Raw genomic sequence first — 25,279 nt, forward strand, 5'->3', positions numbered from 1 at the left:
CCACATGCATTGCTAGAGTTGTGTCATGATTACGACACAACTCCAGCAATGTGTGAGTTTTGCGCCGACACCTACATCAGGATTCCTGATGCATCTGTCAATTCTTGCAACATGGCACACCATACAGTAAATATGGCGCAACCTTGGTGTCACAAGGAGGGCGCCGTAACAAGGGTTGCATCGCTGTTTTACCTCAGCGATGCAACACTTTTCATAAATGAGGCCCATAGTCATTATTATAAACCGCATGAGGCCTATCCCTGGCCTGTGTTTACTCAGCCCTGCTTCGGCCACTCACGTATGACACAGAAATGATTCCCATGCAGATCACCCTGCAATTCAACACTCTTTTAGCCAAACAGTGCTCCACAGTGCAGCATGGTACCCATCCGCTATCGAGCTTCAGCGCCTTGTAAGGACCAAGGGACACTATATCTGTGTGGAGAGCCATCCATCCACTACTGAGCTTCAGCGCATAGTCTGGGAAAAAGTTCTGTGTAGCTGGGTTTTAGCGCCTTGTCAAGGAAAGAAGCACTATATCAGTGTACCGAGCTACTCATCTGCTTCAGCGCTTTGTTAGGGTAAAGAAGCGCTATAAGTGTTGTCACAATATAGCACGATTCATCTGCCTGGCACGCACTCCTTCACCCCCTTTGGTGTGTGGTGCCCACCCACGTCACTTCAGGCGATGCCCATTGTCCCTTCGGCAGTTCCCTGTCCAAAGTAGCTGGTGTGCTGCTGGAGCTCCCGCAGTCTGCGCAGACGAGCATCTTGTACATGACGGGGGCGTCGAGCACTACGTTTTAATATTCACTGAACATCGAATAGTTAATGAGGTTTCGGGAGACAACTGGTTGTTTTCCATAATTAAGCAGTCACCCTTCAGCAACACAAAACAAAAAAAACACAGTTATGATTTTATTCCCATGTTTCTTTCATTCCTTTCCTTTTCATTGCTATAACGTGTGCAATTAAGGCATCAAAGACAGAAAATAGCTAATTATCGGCAGGCAGCCGTTTGATTTCAATTTGTAAAATGCAAACCTCTGAACCGGAGTGGTATTTGAGCAGCAGCGCCTGCTTCTGCGCTTCCACGTCTTATAAATGGACAGAAACACAGAGTATGTGAAATGGCATCGAACTTCCTTCGAATGCTCAATCCAAGCCGAATGTCAGAGCACAGCTAGATATACCACTCTCGTGGGAAAAGAAAATTGCGCGATTTCACACAAAATGCGAGTGTACAGCGCTTTGAGGTGTGTATATATTTCACAAGCATAGATAGTAGGGTGTTTGTTGCCAGAGAAAGCTTTTCAAGCGCCATCACGTCACCCATTCCCCCTGGAACAAGCACTTCATTACACAGGTGCACGTCCCACCCCCGGACCGAGGACAGATGAGCCCTCCCAAACTATTAATCATGTCGACTCCTACTGATAAATCATCGCCCCTCCCTCGGGATTGTAGCCCACACCCCCAATGCGAGAAATTCCAATATATCATTAATTACAACGCTTCCTTGCCACTAAAAGCCAATGCCTGTACTGTAGGAAGTTCTTGACCCCGGCCTCCCCGATGGAATATTATACAGTGCGTGCCTTAAAGATTGCCAACCCACTCCCCTAAACAAACCTCAATATGATCTTTCCAGCAGCTGGTCAGATACACACATTTTTAATAAAAAATAAACATTGGCAAAGCCTATAGGTCTGACGTTGGTTGCCAACTTTTTGATTTGCAAATGTTTGTGAATGTTTTTTATGTACTGCTTTTGTGTGTAAGAGCCCAGGGGGCAAGAGCAGAGCATCATCATCCAGAGAGGTAAACCAATGACTGAAGTGACTGACCCTGTGCACTATGGTAAGGTGGGCAAGACATAAATGGGAATAACACACTGATAGTCCACAGAATGAAGAGAGCTGGCTGAAAGCTACTATAGGTAGGAATTATATATATATATATATATATATATATATATATATATATATATATATATATATATATATATATATATATGTATATACATACATACATACATACATACATATATATATATATATATATATATACATACATACATATATATATATATATATATATATATATATATATATATATATATATATATATATATATATATATATATATATATATATATATATATATATATATATATATATATATATATATATATTACCTACTGGCGGTCGCCAGTAGGTATATATAGTTAGGATTTTTTCTCTATGGGATTTTTGAAAATTCTATGTCTAATAACTTTGGCGTTTGCGGACGGAATTGGCTGAAATTTTCAGGAAAATGGAACATTTTGTTTCTGAGCAGCCCTATAAAATTTGGGGGGGTTTCGTCAAGGGGGGCCGAGAAAAAAGGGGGGTCCCAAAACGCTGTTTTCCCATGTTAATTTCCATAGGGCGGTTGGCCTCACTTTTAGCTCGAACGGCTGAATGGATTTGCACGAAACTTGGCAAAATTGTAGGGACTGGTAGCCTGATGTGCCTTTGCTAGGTCTCAATATATGTGCTCCAGTGGATTTTGAGATATTAACGTTCAAAAAAATATATATATCTGTAACAGCGCTCCGGGTAGCGCTCCGGTTCGCGTACTTGACGCATAACGGAACTTCGCGAAGCGAAGCTGATTGGCTCTCCGGTGTCTGTCAACATTCTAAACAGTCCGGAGCGGCCGCCATCTTGTCTCTCAGTAGGATTGAGAGACAAGAGGAGGCCAAAACAAAGGGGGAAATGACCATAAGGGGGCATAGTAGATCCTCCCTGACCCCCTAGGTTTGATGTGGAGGCTTTAAAAGGGCCCCGCGGGGCAATAAAAAAAAATTTAAAAATCGTTTTTTTGCGTGGGGAGCGCCCGGTACGCTTTTGTGCAATGGGCGGTGGTAATCTAAATGATGAGGGGGGGGCAGCGTTCAAAGCACATCAGCGTGCATAAACACGAAAATGTTTTTATCTACCACGTACTTGACTTATCTCTCTGAGATGCATTCCCTTGTGTTTCGGCAATGGTAGTCTGTTCATTACATAGATCGCCCGAGGGCGGTAGTACAGACCACGCGTAGGAAAGGGTCAAAAGCCAGGGGTATAGGAGTATGTAACAAGCGAGCCATTTAATTGAAAAAACTAAACGTGACAAACGGTTGCAGGATCAGTGAAGGTTGATTTTATAATTGAAAGTATATAGGGTTGTCCGTATTCCTAGTCAGTACCCTTCCCCGCCCGCCATGTGCACAAAGACCGCATACATCCCCCATAACATCAAGGCTAAGTAACTAGAACGTCATAAGGAGTTGCAAGTCGCTCCCATACTGGCGCCATTTTGGTCTAGGCAAGGCAGGTCCAGAGTATAGTTCAATGTCTCCAATAAGTAGCGGCAGGACCAGAATCCCTTTCGGCAGTTCTGGCTTTGTCATTACGAGCACTAGAAAACAAGACATTCTGGGCAATACCACCCTTGACGCAGCCCTTTATTCTACAAGATGGTGTCTTTCAAAAGCCAGGGGTATAGGAGTATGTAACAAGCGAGCCATTTAATTGAAAAAAATAAACGTGACAAACGGTTGCAGGATCAGTGAAGGTTGATTTTTTAATTGAAAGTATAACAGGATCAGTTACAATAAAATCGTCCATACGCATACCATGGGCGAGTATCATGGGTAACATTACTTCGAAGCTTTATTAATACAATAATCAATAATGAAAAATCGACATCAATAGGGTTGTCCGTATTCCCAGTCAGTACCCTTCCCCGCCCGCAATGTGCACAAAGACCGCATACATCCCCCATAACGTCAAGGATAAGTAACTAGAACGTCATAAGGAGTTGCAATTCGCTCCCATACTGGCGCCATTTTGGTCGAGGCCAGGCAGGTCCAGAGTATAGTTCAATGTGTCCAATAAGTAGCGGCAGGACCAGAATCCCTTTCGGCAGTTCTGGCTTAGTCATTACGAGCACTAGAAAAAAGACATTCTGGGCAATACCACCCTTGACGCAGCCCTTTATTCTACAAGATGGTGTCTTTCAAAAGCCAGGGGTATAGGAGTATGTAACAAGCGAGCCATTTAATTGAAAAAACTAAACGTGACAAACGGTTGCAGGATCAGTGAAGGTTGATTTTATAATTGAAAGTATAACAGGATTAGTTACAATAAAATCGTCCATATGCACACCATGGGCGAGTATCATGGGTAACATTACTTCGAAGCTTTAATAATACAATAATCAATAATGAAAAACCGACATCAATAGGGTTGTCCGTATGCCCAGTCAGTACCCTTCCCCGCCCGCCATGTGCACAAAGACCGCATACATCCCCCATAACGTCAAGGCTAAGTAACTAGAACGTCATAAGGAGTTGCAAGTCGCTCCCATACTGGCGCCATTTTGGTCGAGGTCAGGCAGGTCCAGAGTATAGTTCAATGTCTCTAATACGTAGCGGCAGGACCAGAATCCCTTTCGGCAGTTCTGGCTTTGTCATTATGAGCACTAGAAAACAAGACATTCTGGGCAATACCACCCTTGACGCAGTCCTTTATGCTACAAGATGGTGTCTTCCATTCAGAAAATATTGTTGGCAGCATTTTGAAAGGAAAGATAAACGGCCGTTCTCCTAGTGAGTCTCACATTGTTACATTTATGAAGAATGTTGAAGAGTAGTATGTTGAAAATCTGAAGCCATTGTTCTACAAACTCTCAACCAGCCTTGGATGGAAAAATCCTGAAGAATGTACAAACTGAAAACCAGTTTTTGTCTGCATTGCATCAGCAGCAACACTTGAGTCAGCTTTGTGTGAAGCCGCCATCTTGATCGAATCAATACCGTCCCCCTGCACACATTCAGGGACCAGGCCGCACTGCGAGGGCATCGCAGGACGTGTCTTCAGGTCAAATGGATTGTGGGACAAGGTCCAGAATGGAAGAGTTACCAAAAGGCTAAAAGTTCTGCCGGACCCCGGGAGCCGGCCGCCTATGTCGGGGGCATTCTCAGGCCACACCAGGGCAACAAGACTTGGGGAGGGGGCAGGAACCAAGCGCCCCCTCCGAGTCCGCGCCACCACACCGCCCCTCGGGGGCCTCCGTCAAGCGGCTCGGGGAGGCTCCGCAGGCAGCGGTTCTTCAGATCAGTGGTCTCACCGGCAAGGCTCCCCTCCGTCAGCAGCGATCGTTGGCGCTGTGGTTGCGGCCGGAGGCCCCGCCTAGTCAACGCCCTGGCCTCTCCATCTCGTAGGCCGCAGAGTAGTCGGGGAGAAATGCCGGGAACGGCGGCATGCATTTGGATCGATGTTGCAGCAGGCTGCCATGTAAATAGTTATTTAATAAAACGTTTTACCCTGTTACTTTGCTGGTGTGTTGTATATATTTTTAATATTTGCATAGGGTTTGTCGTTATTTTGGGCGGGGTGGGCGGCGGAGCCGAGCTGTCTTGCAGCCATCATGGCGTCGAGCTCGGTTCCTCTCACTAGTTTCATATTTCTCATGAGGGGTTGTTCCTAATGTTTCTATTTTAGCGAGGTCAAAAAGAGATCCCATTAGTGGCCTACTGTTTTTGCTTGATTCCTTTTGTTTTTTCTAACGATTTTTCACTATCTGCAAAGACTAAACAGAGTATTGCGACTCTGTGCTTGTTTGTAAATAGAGAATGAACCAAAGAGAACCAATTCCAAAACAGTAAATGCTTGGATAACAATCAATCAAATGGAGAGGGAAGCAGGCACGATGGATTACAACGGGGGCAAAGGCCTGCGTTACCTATCCTTCACTATCTGCAAAGAGAGAATACTCCTAAAAGAAAAGAGGGGGGGGGGCAGCGTTCAAAGCACATCAGCGTGCATAAACACGAAAATGTTTTTACCTACCACGTACTTGACATTTTAAAGCTTTTGATATTTGCTAATAAAAAACCATTGAAATTCACTGAAAAAACCATAGGTTATAGACCATATATATTTAGGAATTAGCATTTACAAAACCTTGAAAATTCACTGAAAAAACCATGGGTTATAGACCATATATAGTTAGGAATTAGCATTTACAAAACCTTGAAAATTCACTGAAAAAACCATGGGTTATAGACCATATATAGTTAGGAATTAGCATTAACAAAACCTTATTTTACTCACCCAAAACCATTGAAATTCCATATATAGTTAGTTGCACTAACTATATATCGCACACCAGCAATCCACTGCTGATCATGTCACATATTACATCATTCATGACATGGTCAGTGACATCACTGATGACATCACTGATGACATCTCAAATGACATCACTGATGACATCACTGATGACATCCCAAATGACATCACTGATGACATCACTGATGACATCTCAAATGACATCATTGATGACATCACTGATTACATCTCAAATGACATCACTGATAACATCTCAAATGACATCACTGATGACATCACTGATGACATCTCATTTGACATCAATGGTCACATCACTGATGATATCATTCATGTGACAAAACAATGCATCTCCTCACACTTTAATATAACCTCTGTTACACCCAGTGTTAAATACAGAATATAATTTTTTAAACCATTGACACACCAATACTAGTTACTACATACGCACTCACTGATTCCTATGTCTACACACACATTCACTCATTCACCCATACAATCATTCATACATACAATCACTCATCTTTACAACACTATCATATGCACTCATACACCTATACAGACACTCACACTCTGCCACTCATCCATGGAGTTACTCACACACCTAGTCAGTCCTGTAAAGAATCAATCACACTTCCATTTTCTAATCTATACAGTTAAACATAGAGTACCTTACATTTTCAAATATATACTAACACATTCTTACTCTCTTATACAATCATTGATACAAGAACACATTGATCTGCACAGAGTCACACATCTCCCAGCCAGCCACACACACACTCAGTCTCCCATACAAATACTTGGACAATCAATCAATAACCCATATAGTTACTCATATAGCTACTGATCAACACATGCAGCAGTTTACAGAACAACAGACATAATGATGCACAAATTAAGACAGTTTAGTCACTAACCCATGCACTCAGTGAGACACATTTAATCACTCACTCATACAGTCAGTCACGCACCTACTAAATCTTTTATTTAGACACTTCTACATCTACTCATTTTTCAATATGTAAAACATATTTAAACTTTACAGAAACACACAGTCACTGGATGATGTCATCAGTGATGTCATTTGAGATGTCATCAGTGATGTCATCAGTTATGTCATTTGAGATGTCATCAGTGATGTCATCAGTGATGTCACTGACCATGTCATGAATGATGTAATATGTGACATGATCAGCAGTGGATTGCGGGTGCGCGATATATAGTTAGTGCAACTAACTATATATGGAATTTCAATGGTTTTGTGTGAGTAAAATAAGGTTTTGTAAATGCTAATTCCTAACTATATATGGTCTATAACCCATGGTTTTTTCAGTGAATTTTCAAGGTTTTGTAAATGCTAATTCCTAACTATATATGGTCTATAACCCATGGTTTCTTCAGTGAATATATATATATATATATAATATATATGTGTGTGTGTGTTAGAAATTGGGGTCTCTAGTTGGCAGAGGTAGGCACCTTTGTCCAAATAGGGACGCTTGCTTCTACTCAGGGTAAGGGGATACACGCTTTTGATAACCCCTGCTCACCCCTTGGGTAGAGCTTGGAACAATCCCAAAGGCAGCGTGTAAAGTATTTGTACTCGAAACACACAGTAATATAGTGATAACACCACAAATTGACACGGCACCAGTTTAGAAAAATAAAGTATCCTAATCTAAACTTAACAAGACCAGAACAACAAAAATCCAACATACAGGTAATAAGAATATGACTTTAAAAATGTTTCAAACAATTTGATCCATAGAAAATTATGGGTGTGTGATTTCTTACAAAGTACCCATAGATGCGTCAAAATTCACAAGGCCAAACAGCCGCAGAGATGGGAAGCATAGAAAAACAAAGAGATGCGTCAGTTCCTGAGACCATGGGGAGGTGATGCAACAGTTAGCTGCACGCAGGAGAAGTGATGCGTCCAATCCAGTCTGTAGGGGGGAGTGATGCGTCGATTCAGAGATGGTTGTGGTCCGTGGGTAATGCATCGTGGGTGATGCGTGGGTGGTGGGTGATCATCGTGGTTCATCATCGTGGGTGATGCGCCGGGACGCTCCTTCGCTGGAGCAGCCGTGCGCAATACAAATAGCACTAACATAACATAACATAACATAACATCAGGAAAACTTACCGCACAGGTACGATGCGTGGAAATCCGGGATGTATCAGCGATCGATGTGGCAGCGTCGAGCGCCGCTGCCTTGGGTTCTTCAGCTGTGATCCCTCGATGTGTTGGTTCTTGCAGCAGCGACAGGTGCTACGTCGGTTTCGGCAGCGGCACATCGATGCATGGAGATTCTTCTCGCACAGGGGTGGTGCATTGGAAAAACAGCCGCAAGAAGTGCGATGAATCGATTTTCTTAGTTTTTCAGGTTTCTTCCAGCTCCCAACAGCAGAAACAACCTCCAGAGGACCAGAACTGAAACAGGCTCCTCCTGGCAGGACATAACTCACAGCAGCAGAGTTAAGGGGAGCTGGGGGTGAAGTCTTTGTGTCCCTGAAACTTCAGAACAGGAGGCCAGTACACACAGGCCCGTGGAGATCTTCTTCAAGCAGGTTCAAAGCAAGGTTCCAGTTTTTGTCCTTTCCTTGCCAGAAACAGCAACTGCAAGCCAATCCCACACAGCAAAGGGGCAGTACTCCTCCTCACAGCTCTTCAGCTCGTCTCCTTAACAAAAGTCCCTCTTGTTCAAGAAGTAGTCCTAAGTTCTGGGGTTTTAGGTCTAATACTTATACCCTAAAATGTCTTTGTTCACTTTGTGCAAGAACCTCTGAGCCCAGTCCAAACCAGTTCTGTCCTCAATGGTGTAGTGTGACCACAGGGGGTGGCAACAGCCTTGTGCAAGGGAGACAGATCATATTCAGGTGCAAGGAAATCTCCTCCCACTACTCTTAATTCAGCTAAGGTCTATTCAGTGCGGCTGGGAGTCATCCAGGAAGGGCCAGGTACTCCAAAACCAGACAGTCAATACACAAACCTGTAGAGGCACACAGAATGGTTAGACACGAAAATGCCTATTTCGAAAAGTGGCATTTTCAAACATGCAATTTAAAAAACATCTTTACTAAAAGATGTGTTATTAATTCTGAGTTTGGAGAGCATAAACTTTATTTCTCTATCTTGTCCCAAAAGGAAGTTATACTTGTAAGATGTTCCAAGGCATTTCCCATTCTATCCTATGGGGCAAGATAGCCTTTCAATAGTGAAAAACAAAATTGGCACTATTTCACTATCAGGACATGTCACTAGACCTGTACATGTCCTATCTTTCACATACACTGCACCCTGCCCTTGGGGGTACCTTGGGCGTACCATAGGGGTGCCTTACATGTAAGAAAAGGGGAGGTTAGATCGACATGGCAGTTCACAAACAGCGCACAGACACTGCAGTTGCAGGTCTGAGGTACCTTTTCAGGGCTACTCATGTGGATGTCACAATCAATGCTGCATGCCCACTAGTAGATTTTGATTTACAGACCCTGGCATACTCAGTGCACTTTACTAGGGACTTAGCAGTAAATCAAATATGCCAATCATGGATAACCAATCATGTTCACAATTTTCACACAGAGTATATGCACTTTAGCACTGATTAGCAGTGGTAAAGTGCCCAGAGTCAAATAGCCTCTCTCACACTCTCTCTCTCTCTCTCTCTCTCTCTCTCTCTCTATCTCTCTCTCTCTCTCTCTCTCTCTCTCTTTCTCTCTCAAATCAATGGTCTTGGCTAATGCAAGACAAAAAAAAAATAGCTTTTAATGGCCGGTAGTGGTGAAGTCGAGTCAGTCACAAACATACAACAGATTTTACAATGGCATTGTTCAATCTCGATCCCCGTTATCAGGAACATCCTGAATGTACACTTTACTTTTCACTAACAGTACACGTTTGACACACGCCCTGGCAGCATCACAGAAACAATATGGCTCCATGTCATGTAAATGGCTAAACACATTCCATATCATCACCACAGTCATGAACATTTATATTCAAACAACTTACACCAACAGTACACATTAGACACAACCCACAAGATGCCTCCATGCCATGTAGTGGGTAAACACATGCCATCTCAATAGCACAGCCATTTCAATATATATTCATACCCCGATCCACAACACAGTACAGATTTGATGCAAACCCTCACACAGTCACATGCACAGCCCAGTATTAGGCACAATGGCATGTATAACCCGGCTCCACGCATGTGGTTGGTTAAGCATTTGCTTCTTCAACAGCACATCCATATTCCCTCACCAATATAGATAGCAAACATTGAGAAGTTAACTTACATTTACAACATAACACTGCTTTAATGCTACATAAAGTGTAAAGATACATCAAAATATAACAGCCCCCGGAAGCTAAAAAATGAACAACCATAAACTACAGCAATAAGGAAACACATATCAAAGTCCTGAGGCACACACACATCAATGCACAAAACCCTCCACACCGATCCATATCATGGTGTAGCTAGCCACTAACCAATAAAACCATTCACCAAACAGTACACTAATTAATTCTAAGCTTGCTCGTCAACACAAGTAATCCAAAACATGACGAAAACATCAACAAAGTACTTTGACTTTGATCAATGAGTGCCTTAGCACCGAAAATGGTGCCTTGATTCCGAAAGGGCTATGGGAGCCATACACATAGTAGTAGCGCGCTGTACAAATGCAGGTAACATAATGTAACTTGCCAGGCATAGCATGGCATTTGAGTGACTTTGCCCCAGCCATATTGGCCTTCAGAAGCCTATAAAAAGCTCAGCCTGATGCGGAACCCTCCACCCCAGCCTAACAAGGCTGGTGTGTGTGACTTACTCCACCCCAGCCCTCCTGCCTCTAAACATTGCTGGTCTGTAGATAACTCTCCCACTTTCTTCACAAACCTTTCTGCTTCGACTACTACTTGTGTTGGCTTCTGAGGCACAGTTATGGTGGGACAAAAAAAAACATTTTCATACATTTTAGCAAGCAGCCTCCTACCTTCACATGCTTGTGCTTCTTTCCTCACTTCCTACATCCTCAGATTCAATGCTATCTCAAAAGCCTCCACTCTCACTTCATTCCAAAAACCCTGCATGAAGATTGATTTTGAGTTATATCTACTGACTGTTCCTCTCAACTTTCTCTCTATTGCATCATCCTCTTCCTACCCCTATCCTGTGCATGCCTTCCTGTCTGAGAATAACCACTTCTATCGCAGGGATGGGCCTCACTCTCCACTAGATTTTAGTATACTGACATTACCTCTCCGGAAAATCACAACCTGTCCTCCGTAACCACTCCCTGCAACTAACCTCCGCTCTAGTTTTGTAAGTGCTCTATTTTTGTGATACCATAGCGCCATTTTTAACACGTATTGTACAACGCTGGTATGGTTCGGCCGTATTCATGCTCTACAAAGCGTGATATTCAATAAAAAAAACTGATATAAAATCGGATCTCTCTTGACACGGTGCTGGGGCCGGCGGAAGCACAGCGCCGTGCACTCAGCCTCTCCACTGTGGCCTCTTGGCATCGATGCAGGAGATACACAGGCGCCGTGTCAGCCGAACAAGGCAAAAGAGCTTGTATTAAACATTAAAGAGTCAGCACACGATGCATTAAATACAATAAGCACGCTCGCCTGTGGAATCTGTTCCTTCCCCAGTCACCTCTGCCCTCCCACCCCACATCTCGCGCCCGGCGCGCGGACATCTTGTGTGATTGCCTGTTTGCCGTATCTTCAGCTCCCGGGCGTCCATAGCTTCTAAGATGTGATCAATACGGCTAACCGTGCGATCTATCCCGGCTTTGGCAGGCCCGCTCCATCCTGGGCGCCCTGCGGACATGTCAGGAATGTACAAGGTGCGCGGGCCCTGCCCTGCCTGTGTTCCGAGGCAGCCAGACATGCCGCGGCGGCCATTACGGCGTCATCTCTCCGGCTATGCCTTGACCACGTCTAGTAGAGTAATGGTAGTTAACGTTACACCTAGTGCCAAAAGACGATCGCTGTGCCATAAATAATGTAGGATTTCTACTGCGGCAGCACAGCATTGCTTCCAGACCTCTTCAGATGCGTGTGTGGAGAAGCATTATTAATGCACAGCCTTTACTGATAGGGCTCCACCGCTATCGCGGAGGAGTGTAGGCCCACTGCTTTTAAGCAGCGCAACTAAAGGAAACATAAAATGATAACTTAGAATAGTTATCATTTTATGTTTTCGTGCTACTTTGCGGGTGGGCAGAGGTTGTTCTGCCTCGGAGCAGGGCAGGGGAGGAGTGGTTTGCCCACTCCTAAGCACACATTACTGTTTGGCTGGCTCTCTGGGACCGGCCAAACAGTCATGCCCACTTGAGAATATGCTCAGGCCCCCATTCCCTGGCTGAGGGTCGAACCACAATGCTCAGCCCAATCACAACGCTACATTGCAGCATTGTGATTGGTCAGGGGACCCTGGGTGCTTACCACTCATAATGCTTCAGTCAGGGGAGCCTGGCTGTGCTTCCTGATCTTGGAGTGCGATGGAGGAGAACAGGAGCAGAGAAGCAGGACCCAGCGGCAAGGTAAGTGTTTATTTAAAAAAAATATTTACATTGTACCCCCAACGCATGCCTCCCCGCCATGCCCCCACCCGTGAGCCGTGCCGGTCGTTACTGGTACGTGCCAAAGTCCAACCAGTCTTCTACTCCAGTACGCTGTACAGTGCTCCTTCCTCTTCAAGTCCGAGGGGATCAAATCGGGGATGACACATATGTTGTCACGCCAGACCATGAGGGCCGCATTGACAGGGCATATTTGCACATACCCAAAAGAAACCTCCGATCAGCCAACCTTCCAGAGAGCCAGAGCAGGAAGAATATCCTTCTCTTACATCACAGCCAAGATCTAGAACGAGCTCCCGGCAGACATTAGACGACCCCTTCCCTGAACACGTTCAGGAAAACCCTCAAGACCTGGCTTTTTGGCTAAACGCATCCGCTGAACCCCCCTCCCCCCGCCTTGAGACCCTCACCAGTGAGTGGCGCTCTTACAATTCCCCTGATTGATTGAGTGCACTGCAATCTTTCTGTGTAGGTATATTACCAGAATACTAAGGCCTAAATGTGGTCTGACAAAAATATCACACCCCAGATATCATTTATAAATATATATCCACATATGCTGCAGTGGCGGCTCCTTGCAATAACGGAGGAGCATTGCCTCACTGGCTTAGAGCCAGCAGATGAAGAATAATACAATATATTATAATCGTTTTATTTCTCATTTTCCGGCTCTGAACCAGCATGTAGAGGAAGGGGCGGGGCTGGGCCATGGAAGGTAGAAGGAGGATTGGTATGTGCACTTATAAGTGCGCATATGTGTTTGGCTGGCCGTCTGAATTCTGCCAAACACGCATGCGCACTTAGTGAAAGTGGGTAGCAATGCACTGCTTGCATGTAACAGCGCCATTACCCCATAGACTCTTTGTAGTATAGTTACATTTTTCACACAAAGTTCATATTATTTTTCAACTAATGCCGTCTTTCGAAATCGTATCTCTAGACAGCTGTGTTTCGGGATTCCCCCGTCATCAATGGAGAATATTCACGGGTTGCTGGACATGCTCCCAATTTTCTCAGGTATAATCCCACTCATATCGTACATAGACGCTATGAGTGGGATGAAACCTGAGAAAATTGGCTGCATGTCCAGCAACCTGTAACTATTCTCTACTGATAAAGGTGGAATCCCAAAACAATGCTGTCTAGAGATCCGATTTTGAAAGACAGTATTAGCTGAAAAATAATATGAACTTTGTGTGAAAAACTTAACTACAACTACCAAGACACAATGAGGTATTGGCGCTGTTACATGCAAGCAGTGCGTTCCTACCCATGTTCACACATGCGCACTTATGTTTCTCTAACTGGGCTGTATTGAACAGTCAGGTTGGAGAAACAGCACAGACTCCCTGTCCCGAGCGGTGCATCAAACGAGCCCGCTCATGCCTATCCTCGCACTGCCCTCATAGCATGGGAGCAGCACAGGGATTGTGCAGGGAGTCTGTGATGCTGCCCCAGTGCTTGCTGGGGCAAGGAAGCAGCAGAAAACTGAGGTGCAAAGAGCGACGTGGCCGGCAGCTTCAGGTGAGTGTTTTTGTTATTATTTACCCCGCGCTCCCCCTCCTGCACGCCCCTGCACCACCTCCACCCTCTCACCGCCTCATCATTGTGTCAGCCGCCGCATAGTGGTTAATAGTATAAAAGCTACACCCAATAGACCGATATTTCTGTACACAATATTTAGGCCATGATATATATGTCAGAAGATGTTTTTATTATCAATATTCTGACTTATAACCAGTGAGTAATGTTGCCTCCACTTTACTTCCTGTATGGGGCCTATTCACAAACTGCATTTGGTAGCACATAAAGTAGTACTACAGAAGTCTGACTCATGCTATTCACAAACATACCTCCAGAGCTCTTTGCCTCTTCCGCTATTTTTTTTTCAGTGGGGAGCGGCAGAGAGCTCTACCCACTTGTAAAAAAGTTACTAGTAGTAACTTTTCACTCAAAAATACTGATCTGAGGATTTGGAGACATGTACATCTACACCCAGGTGTAACTCTGCACTCGGAACGGATGAATAGCAAAATAATGTACAGTTAAAACTAGGTGTATTAGTAAATATAGATATGAGTAAATATACATTTGTATATTTATTTATGTAATAGTCCCATAGTGTTAGCTTAAAAAAAGTACGCATTTTGTATGGGTGATTCTTAGTGTGTTCAGACAATGCAATATTGACCTCGAGAACCACACAATTTTTTTAGCACCTAATGTCTGTCTATTTTAGCTAATTAGACCAGAATGACTTGAAAGTTTATGCTTCAAAATAAAAACTGGTATCTTTTGGCCCAGGGAACCTGAAAACAATTACTCTTTGCAAAAAGTTAGAACCTTAACGTTAACAGGCATTGAATGAAAAAACGGTATGAATAGTGAAATTATAAGGCTGAAACCAGTGTTGTGTGGATTCTCCACATGCACAGAACTATGCGCAGGAAAACAGGACCTTGGTTTATAGGGGTTGTACCTTCCTACCACATTAGTACCCAAAGTCCCAAACCCGACTTGCTATAGTGTCTCAGTCATTCTCCTACAAAATCACAAAGCTACAAATGATTAGACAACCCAGAACACAACACTCCCGACTCTCTCAGGAATTGTGGTAGCAAGACATTCCCTTTCACTCACTCACTTATACTTGTCCACAATAAGGATTGTCAGAGCAACTTTATAGTTCAAAATGTTTATTTTAACTATCATGCTCTGTAATGCAGTATACGAGCCACTACCAGCAGCTACATGCACAAACCTAAAACAATTATTATTGTTACAGTACCATAGAATATAAAGGGGGATGGAATCATATACATACAGTGGAAAAAGCACTATAAGGCCTAACCCCCCTCCTCTTGGTAAGTTGAAGTTTATTATATCTCTGGGCTTTGTCAGCAGACCCCATACCTTAGAGCCTAGATGGAAGCTTTACATCATAGGAACAGCATAGCTCGTCTCGAGGAATGGTCTCTCTCCAAGTGTGTCTATGAACAACATGCCTCCCCGTAATATCAATGCCCGAGTTTTCCAGCAGTGCAGATGTGTTTAGTATGTTTTGTCTAGGTGCTAGGGAAAGACCAAAGCAGATGGATATGTTTATCAACCTTGCACATCGTGTTCAGACTAAACTCCAGGAACAAGCAGAGAACGCAGAAAGCAGACAGTTCTCATGTGAAAGGAAAAAACAGAGTCTTGCAAAATAAAGTCATGTAGTAACGCGCGCAAAAGCAGCATCATGGCAGCAGAGCTCGTGCTAACTTAGCAATGTCGACAATAACCCTAACGGTCTAATAACACCCTCCCCTTGGTAAGGTCGTAGTATATAGACAAAATACCAAAACAGAGTTCAAAGTTAAGCAGAGTTGAAAAAAACAAATTGGAAATAAAGTTAAAAAATGTGTATGTTGGGGGGGCGTGGCTAGCGGCCGAACATGGCGGCAGCGTAGAGGACTAGCTCCGATCACGAAGCGGCCTCTCTAACGATCCGAATATTCATCCGTTGCAGAATTGTGCCTCAGGCGGGGGCACCGAGGGCCCGGAGCCGGGCGGTGCAGGCGGCGAGCAACCGGGAGGAAATCGGGTGCCGGGTGGCTGAGTTGCGGCCGAGGATCAGCGAGCCTAGACCACAGGCCAGAGACCGGGGAAGCCAGTTGCCAGCGCACCCGGCCGGAAGTGTGTGCGGCCCGGCGGTAACAGACCGGAAGTGGCCGGGACTGGTAGGAGACCCCGCGGAAGGCTCGGCGACCTTTCTTGCCTACGCTGGCTCTACCGGTGCAGCGCCCACGTTATCCTGCGCAGCTGGTGGGGCGGAGGACCTGTCGTGGACCGAGGCGCTGTGAGGAGGGAGCTGGAAGGGTACGGTGAGGAGCCAGCAGTGATTACCACCGGAGCGGGCAAGATCCGCGGGGGTTGCGGAGTACCTGGGAGCTCTCCCCCGCCCCCTCATTTCCACCGCCTGCGTGCGTTTAGCAGGGAGGCAGCACCAGGCGCTACGCCTGCAACGCAAATCTGCGCAACTCCAGTACTGGGGGACACAACTGGTGGACCGGTGACTGCCTACCAACTTCCATAGCGTGGGCCCGTGGTAACGCCCAGGGACACACTGGACACGAGGCGCTCCCAGTGACACCCCGGAGCCATAGTGGGACCCCGCACTGCTCCATAGCTGTGACCCTACAAACGTAATTGGGGTGAGGCTACCAGAGGGGGCGGAAAGCCTGGCGGGGCAAACGTACCGTGGCTGACTCTCCACCATCGTTGGGGGCGTGATCCCCTTCTACATCCGACTGTCTGCCCTGGCAGTGCTGCAGGTGGGGCCGGGCCTGTGGCTGACCTTATCTCTCTTGATCCGTCCCACCAACTGACCTGCTGCGCTCTACAGTGGACATCATGGCAGGAAAGGGCGCCAAGGGCGGCACGACCCAGACACGTATCGAGAGATACACCAGTGATAAAACGGCCTCCCCTCCGGCGGAAGGACGGCATGCATCTACGAGACCGGCGGACACAGCGGGGTCGAAGAAGGCAACCCTGGACGACGTAATGAGAGCTCTCACGCAAGTCCAGAACACGGTGGGTTCGATCTCGACGGAAATCACCCTCACCCGAGCAGACCTCCACAAAATGGCCGAAAAAGTGGGCTCGCTGGAGGTTGTCACGAAATCACTGGTGGAGGATGTCTCGGAGCTCCAGACGGCGATGGAGGCAGTTGTGGCTGAGAATAAAATACTGAAGGACAAGCTGGACGACCAAGAAGGACGCTCCAGACGGAACAACATCCGTATTCTTGGAATTCCAGAGTCGGAAGGTACTAGAGCGACTGACCTTTTTGTGGAAGACCTCATCAAATCGCAGCTCCAACCGAAGGGATTGTCATTGTTCTTTTCGGTCGAGAGGGCGCATAGAGTACCTGGTGGTCAGCCTAAGCCGGGAGCATCCCCTAGACCAATCCTGGCGAGACTATTTAACTTCCGAGATAGGGATGCCATCCTACAGGCTGCGCGAGTGTCCTCCCCACCTATAAAGGTCCAGAACTCCACCGTGGCTTTTTTCCCGGACTATACAGCGGAGGTGGCCAGAAGAAGGAAAACGTTCCTGGACGTCAAAAAGGAACTTAGGAGGAGGGAGATCCAATACTCCATGATCTTCCCGGCGAAACTGCGGGTGGTAGCGGAAAACCGAACCTGGTTCTTTGACAATCCAGAGATTGCCCGGGACTGGCTGGACGGATGGCGGCCAGCCTCACAACCCCGCCGTCAGGAGCGAAGTCAAAGGGGCCGACTTCTGGTGGACCAGGGCGAGAATCGAGGTGAGGGCTTTGAAACCGAAAGAACTTCGCCGCTGAGGGACAATGCTGATGCTGATCTGGAGGTTGATGTTTAGTGACCCGGCAGGTACGAGACTATTTTTTGACACTATGGCTGCTGCCTGTGCTGCCGTGCGCACTGGCCTGAGGGCCCCTGCAGAGGGTATGAGGGGTCGCTGACATTGGAGTACTCCTCACCCCCGACGAGCAAGTAACTTTGTACTTTTACTTGGGTGGGTTCAAGCACTCTGCTGAGTTGGGGTGGCGGGCAGTTCTGAGTCCGTGTGGCAGGGAAGCAGGGAGGGGGGGAGTTTTGGGGAGGGGAGGGTTGTTGCGGTTCCATGGTTTGTATTGTTCGACTCTGCTAATCACATTGGTATCCACATTTGTCGCGTTGGACCGGACTACGCACACCGGATGGCCTGATGTTGACTCGAAGACGCCGGGCCAGCCGCTGCTGGCGAGGGGGGAATGCCCTGGGACTGGGTACTCATCAGGCATGTCCCTGCCAAGCCTTACAGGTCCTGGGTCTCTACATACAGATATACAATGGCGGGAATGTCCCAACCGAGTAACGTGATAGATGCTCCTGGAGTGGGGCCTGTGCCTCCGTTACAGATTATGTCCTGGAATGTGAGGGGCCTGGGGGATAAGGTAAAGAGAGGGTTGGTTCTTCAAAGTATTAGGCGGTTCCACTGCGACCTGATCCTTCTTCAAGAGACACACTTAGTTGGTGCAGCTAGTAAGGCTCTGAACAGGCGGGGATACCACATGATCGCACACTCGGACTTCACTACGGGGTCTCGTGGGGCTGGCGTCTTACTGAAGAAAGCGTCTAAATTTATTTTGCAGGCTACCAAGATTGATAGTTATGGGCGCTTTGCGGCAGCTTGTGGGCAGTGGGAGGGAGTCTCCCTTAATGTGGTGTCTGTATATATCCCCCCGGCATTGCATGCGGCTGCACTTCCGGACCTGGGAAAGTTCCTTCTGGAACTCCCGGACGGAGACCTAGTGGTGGGAGGAGACTTTAACGCGTTGGCCCATGCTACGAAAGATAGGTTCCCGGCCCGGACACAAACACCTGGCCTGTCCAGATTTAGTGACTTTGTTGAGGCACAAGGGTTGGTAGACATATGGCGACACTTGCACCCCGAGGATCTCCAGTACTCCTATTATTCTGCTACACACGACTGCCTATCTCGCATTGATTACTTCCTCACACTGAGGGGTGGTCGACTCACGGTGGAGGATGTATGTATTAGACCTCGGGGTATTTCAGATCACTCCCCCTTGACTATGTCCCTGTCCTGCGCAGCGATCGCTCGTAAAAGAATTTACCCCATTTACCCAGGATATCTCAGAATACCTCAAGTCCGTAAAGCGTTGAAGAAAACAACCAAGCTATACTTCGTGGAAAACTTAGGCACGGTGTCCTCCCCTACGACTTTGTGGGAAGCATATAAAACAGTGTTCAGGGGCCAGGCGATTGCAGCGATAACGCGACATAAACGTGAGCAGAAGGCTGAACTGCTGGCTCTGGAGCTGCAGATGGAGCAAGCTAATGCGGCCCATATGGCGCTCCCGACGGAAGACACACGCCACACACTCCACCTCCGCCAACAGTTGCATACCGATCTCCTCAGAAAGCGAACGGTGGAAAACATTGAGACGACTGCGCAAAGGGTCTATGATGTGGGAGACAAGGCCAACAAACTACTGGCTTGGCTAGATAGGAAGAACGAGGGCGGCAGGCACATTTTACAATTAATGGATCCGATGGGTACGCCCCATACACGTTCCTCCGAAATTATCGAGATCCTGGCTGACCACTACCAGACTGTCTACACCCCACTGGAGGTTGTCACTGCGGAAGCTGCGGCAGCAGCGCTGCAAACCATACCGGTCGCAACTTTGCCTTCGGAAGCGATGGCTGAATTGGAGGCTGATCTGACGGAGGAAGAACTCCGGGCGGCCATTGGTGCATTACGTACGGGCAAGGCGCTCGGCCCTAACGGGATTCCAGTCGAGTGGTACCAGTCAGTCTCTGACACCCTGAGCTCGCCACTCCTGGCCATGTTCGCGGAGTGCAGGGAAACGGGGGTTCTGCCCCTGGATCAACGGGTAGCAACCATAGTGACTGTCCCAAAACCTGGTAAACCACCCGCGGAATGTACGTCGTATCGCCCGATTTCACTGCTTAATGCTGAAGCTAAAATACTGGCGAAACTCATTGCGAACAGACTGACCCCACACTTGCAATGTCTGGTCCACCCGGATCAGTCGGGCTTCATGCCACACAGAAGCACGGCACTTAACCTCCGACGCGTGCATGGGGTGGTGGCGCGAGCCCACTTACTGCTGGAACCGGCGGCCATTCTGTCACTAGACGCCAGAATGGCTTTTGATATGGTGGAATGGCAGTACCTCTTCGCGGTCCTGGCTCGTATGGGCTTTGGTCCCAAATTCGTTTCGTGGATCAAACTACTCTACATGGATCCGGTGGCACGCGTAACGGCCAATGGCCACATCTCTCGAGCGATTCCCTTGGCTAGAGGGACGCGTCAGGGATGTCCACTGTCCCCCTTGCTGTTCGCCCTCGTGCTGGAACCACTGGCTACTGTCATTAGGGCCACTCCCCTGCTAAAAGGTCTCACGTGGGGGGACGCCTGGGAGGACAGGATATCCCTATATGCCGACGACATGCTAATTTACCTGTCCCACCCGGACACGGGCATCCCGAATTTGCTGGCGATCTGCGACGCGCATGGATTACACTCCGGATACATGATTAACTGGACGAAGTCAGTCGTTTACGTACTGAAAGGTCCGGTGCCAATCCTTCCCGATAACTGCCCGCTGGTTATAGCTGATACCTCGTTTCAATACTTGGGCGTCCGGGTCACTAGTGACACGGCTACGTTCTATGATTTGAACTTGGCGCCCCCTCTTACCCGTCTACGGGCGGATGTGCGACACTGGAAAACCTTGCCCCTTACGCTGTTGGGACGCGCGGCGCTATTCAAAATGAAGGCTTTACCGCGCCTCCTGTATGTGCTAGAAAACACCCCGATCCTGGTTCCACCATCCTATTTCCGTAAAGTGACGGCGCTGATTACCGAGTTGCTCTGGGGAGAACGTCCACCCAGAATTGCGCACACGAAGCTTAACCGTGGATGGTACGACGGAGGGATAGCCTTACCTAATATTGAGCTCTACTACTGGGCGTCGCAACTCAAAGTTATTAATCACTGGTTACACGTTCCACAGAATGACCCGGCGTACTTCTCAGATAGAACGCAATTGGGGACACACAGTTTGCTGGCCCCGCTTTATACTCCTACCCTTGCGAAGACACTGCTCGGTCCAACCAAACACACGGTCACTATATGGCACAGGGCACTGACACGACTTAAGTGGAAGGGAGTCTTAACCAAACTTACTCCACTGTGGGACACTGCACAATTGGGCTGTCTTAGATCAAGTAAAGGTTTTACTCAGTGGGATAATATCGGCATATCGACAGTGGGAGACCTATGGACTTCTACGGGAATGATCCCTTTTCCACACCTGCAGCAACAATATGCATTAGGTCCCAATGAAACTTACCGATACATACAGATACGACATGCACTCATGGCGGTCATTGAGTCGGGCGCTAAAATCCCGGATTCCTCACCTCTGGAGGACCGTCTCCTCACGGAATTCATGCAAACACGCGCCACCTCACTCACATACCGTAAGTTATTGAATAATTTACCTGATCCCTTGCAGAAGTTGAAGGAACGGTGGGAATCTGAGTTAGGGTCCATGGATGAGGTAGAATGGAATGCCGCTCTGGAATCGCCACGGGAGGCGGGTGTGTCGGCCCGATTCAGGCTGATACAGCTCAAAATACTGCACAGGGTATACTACACCAGGTCCTCACTACACAAAATGCATAGGGCAGAAACCCCGTATTGTCTTAGAGAGTGTGGGGAGGAAGGAACATTACTACACACACTTTGGGAATGTCCTCTTATCTCGAATTACTGGCGGCAAATCATGCGCACTATTTCCCAAACCCTTGACACTTCCATACCGCCAGACCCACGTCTGTGCCTTCTGAATGTGTGGGAGGGGGTTGACCTGCCGCACCGGAGACGGCAGTGGGTCACCATTGGGACTATGGTGGCCAAGCGCGACATTGCACAGAGGTGGGGTGTGGCGGAAATCCCTACGCTGGCGTTGTGGTGTAGAACGATGGACAAACTGATGATTGTTGAACGTGCAGTTTACAAAATGAGGGCTAACCCGCGCAAGTGGAATGCAATCTGGGTGGCGTGGAATAAGTATAGGGGGGACCTCTGTGAGCCGCTTCCGGAGGATGAGGACGATAGCTCAGACGAGGGTGAAGACCTGGAGGACTAGATTGAAGGGAGTGGGTGGATAGACTGGCGAAGTTAGGGGTCGAGTGCCAGGGTTAACAGTTGAGCGGGTGTGGGGAAGGAGAGGGGTGATAGCATAGGAACCTGGTCCTAATCAAGTGACATTGGGATATATGGGAGGATTCGACGTAACTGTCCTTATTGGCATGAGTCTAAAGTTTGGATTGTTTGTTATAAAAAGCATAAAACAGTAAGACGTCTTACCAACTATTGTTATATCATGATTGCCTTATGTGTTTTGTCAAACATTTGCTGCCGGACCGGAAGGATGTCGGCTAAATAGCTGTGTCACAATGTACAACCTTAGCTGACCGAGAACTCATTCCCTCCACTGTGTTGTACAATTACTGTAAGTTTGACAAATGCTAATAAAGTCTTACCAAAAAAAAAAAAAAAAAAAAAAATGTGTATGTTGTTTAAAATTTTGTCGTTGCAAGAAAAATGTGATTTGGAAGAAGGTGGAAAATCTATCAAAGTACGTTTACTTAGGAATGCAATTCGTTCCAAAAGGTCAACCCTATCGTTAGTAGAAAAAGGGGATGACATCCAATTAAGTAAGTCGAAGAAACAGACATGCTTCTCATAATGTGACGCTTCCAAGAGCATATCCGGACAACTTGCGTGAGATTCGGTGACACTTCGTCGCAAGAGGTTCTGCGCAGCCTCGCAGATATCCCATTCAGCCAAGCACCCAAGTGCAGCTGCACAGGCCATTTGGCCATCCCCAGAACAGGCATGCTCATGGGCCACTAAGGGACCCATTAACTGGTTAAAATCTGGGTCTGAACATGACGTATTGGAGAGGCATAAATCCAAAGCCCAATAGAAGGATGCACCACTGACAGTAGAACACAGGTTGCACGCAAGTGAAGTAGGCAAAGCGAAAAGTTAGTCCTTAGTGAACCTAAAGAGCTATCTAATGAACCAAGTTCTCCATCCCTGAGTGCGTTTATTGCTCGCCCCACATTGGAGCTCAAGGAAATAGCCTTTAAAAATAAAATCTGGCTCCCCCCCCGATCCAGCCGCACCAAACAGGATAAAAGAGGGCATTGATGTGATAATACTTAAAATCCAGCAACTAATAGACACATCGTTTAAGGGCGTAGAGGTTCCTAGGGTCATACCCCTTAAGAAAAAGCCAGCAGCTAACCCAGAGCTATTGGATAAGCAGCGCCCCATCTCTCTGCTCCCCTACATATCCAAACTCGCTGAAAAGGCTGTGAACTTTTTTTTTTTAATGATTTTTAATTTGTCAAAAAAGAAGTACAAGCAAAAAAAAGAAGACAATAAAATAAAAGTTGGGTTTCCTCCAGAGGAATTTCACAGCCAAAACTACAATGAAAATTGGTAAGATATAAACATACATTTAGTAAAGGTTGTTAGCAAACACATAAGCACATATCTTAAGGGATCACAAAGAACCAGTGGTTCAAAGTCCTCTCACCGTTAACCCTAGTGCTCTTACAAACAACCCCATGTAGACCTATATTTTTGCAGGGCCTGAATACCCCTTGCTTTATCAAGCGCCTTCTCCCTTTCCCTGATTTCTTTAATAATAAGCCACCATTCCATCACAGTGGGGGGTTTGGGAGAAATCCAAGCTCTTGCTACCTTCAGCCAGGCAGCAACCAACATAATTGGCATCATAGAACTATTCCGACCACAATCTTCCTTATATCCTAATATATTTTCGGCTGTAGCTCTTGCTACCTTCAGCCAGGCAGCAACCAGCATAATTGGCATCATAGAACTATACCGACCACAATCTTCATTATATCCTAATATATTTTCAGCTGTAGTGGGATAAAATTCACACCCAGTCTAAGTTTGAGTGCTGCTAATATCTGATCCCAAAAAAGGCTTAAGACAAGGCACACAACAAACATATGAGTGATACCAGCAGCAAATAGCTCGCATTTAGGGCAATAATGATGCACCCCTCTGAGGACCCCTCCTAATCCAGCCCCTGCTTGAGACCATCTGACAATCCTCTCCGGAGTATAATAAAGTAGGCAAAGTGTCTGGAATTGCTGCAGTCGAAGATTCATTGATTGCACAGAGTGGGCTATAATATTGAAGGCTATCTCCACCTTCTCTATGGCAATACTTTCCCCCGGGATCTCACTCCATCTAAAAGCGAGTTTCTTACAGCCCTCTGCTCTATACTGACAGAGAATTTGGTATGCCTAACTAATAATAGCCCGTTGATTCTGGGCATACAGGCACTACCACCAATCTGAACCAGAAACACTCCTAACGGCCATTTTTCTAACCCAGTAATCCCTAACTTGTATATGTTTAAAATACAATCCTTTAGGAATGTCAGACATTAATTGAAGATTCTCAAATGACTTAAGGCCATTGCAGTCATATAATTGCCCGAGACAGTACACCCCATGCCTAGCCCATTGATGGGCCATAGCATCCTGAAATACTCCAGGCAGCATTGGGTTGCCCAAGAGAGGAACTTTCCCCCAGATGCATCAAGAACCCATTTTGCTATTCCTTAATAGCGAAAAATAACGATTCGCTATTAAGGAATAGCAAAATGCAATGCATGAAGAAATCACAAAAAAATAGCGATTTCTTAAAATTCCTTAATAATTAAGGAATACCTCCCCATTCATTCCTAGAGGCCCATAGGAATGAATGGGAAGACATTCCCAATTTGCGAATCGCAATTAGCGAATCGCAAACTGAGAATGCGATTTCAAGGGTGTAGGGGTGTCCAAAGGACACCCTGTTGCACCCCTGAAATTGATCTGTGCACA

This window comes from Lissotriton helveticus, chromosome 5_1, assembly GCF_964261635.1.
Source record: "Lissotriton helveticus chromosome 5_1, aLisHel1.1, whole genome shotgun sequence".
Classification (NCBI taxonomy): domain Eukaryota; kingdom Metazoa; phylum Chordata; class Amphibia; order Caudata; family Salamandridae; genus Lissotriton; species Lissotriton helveticus.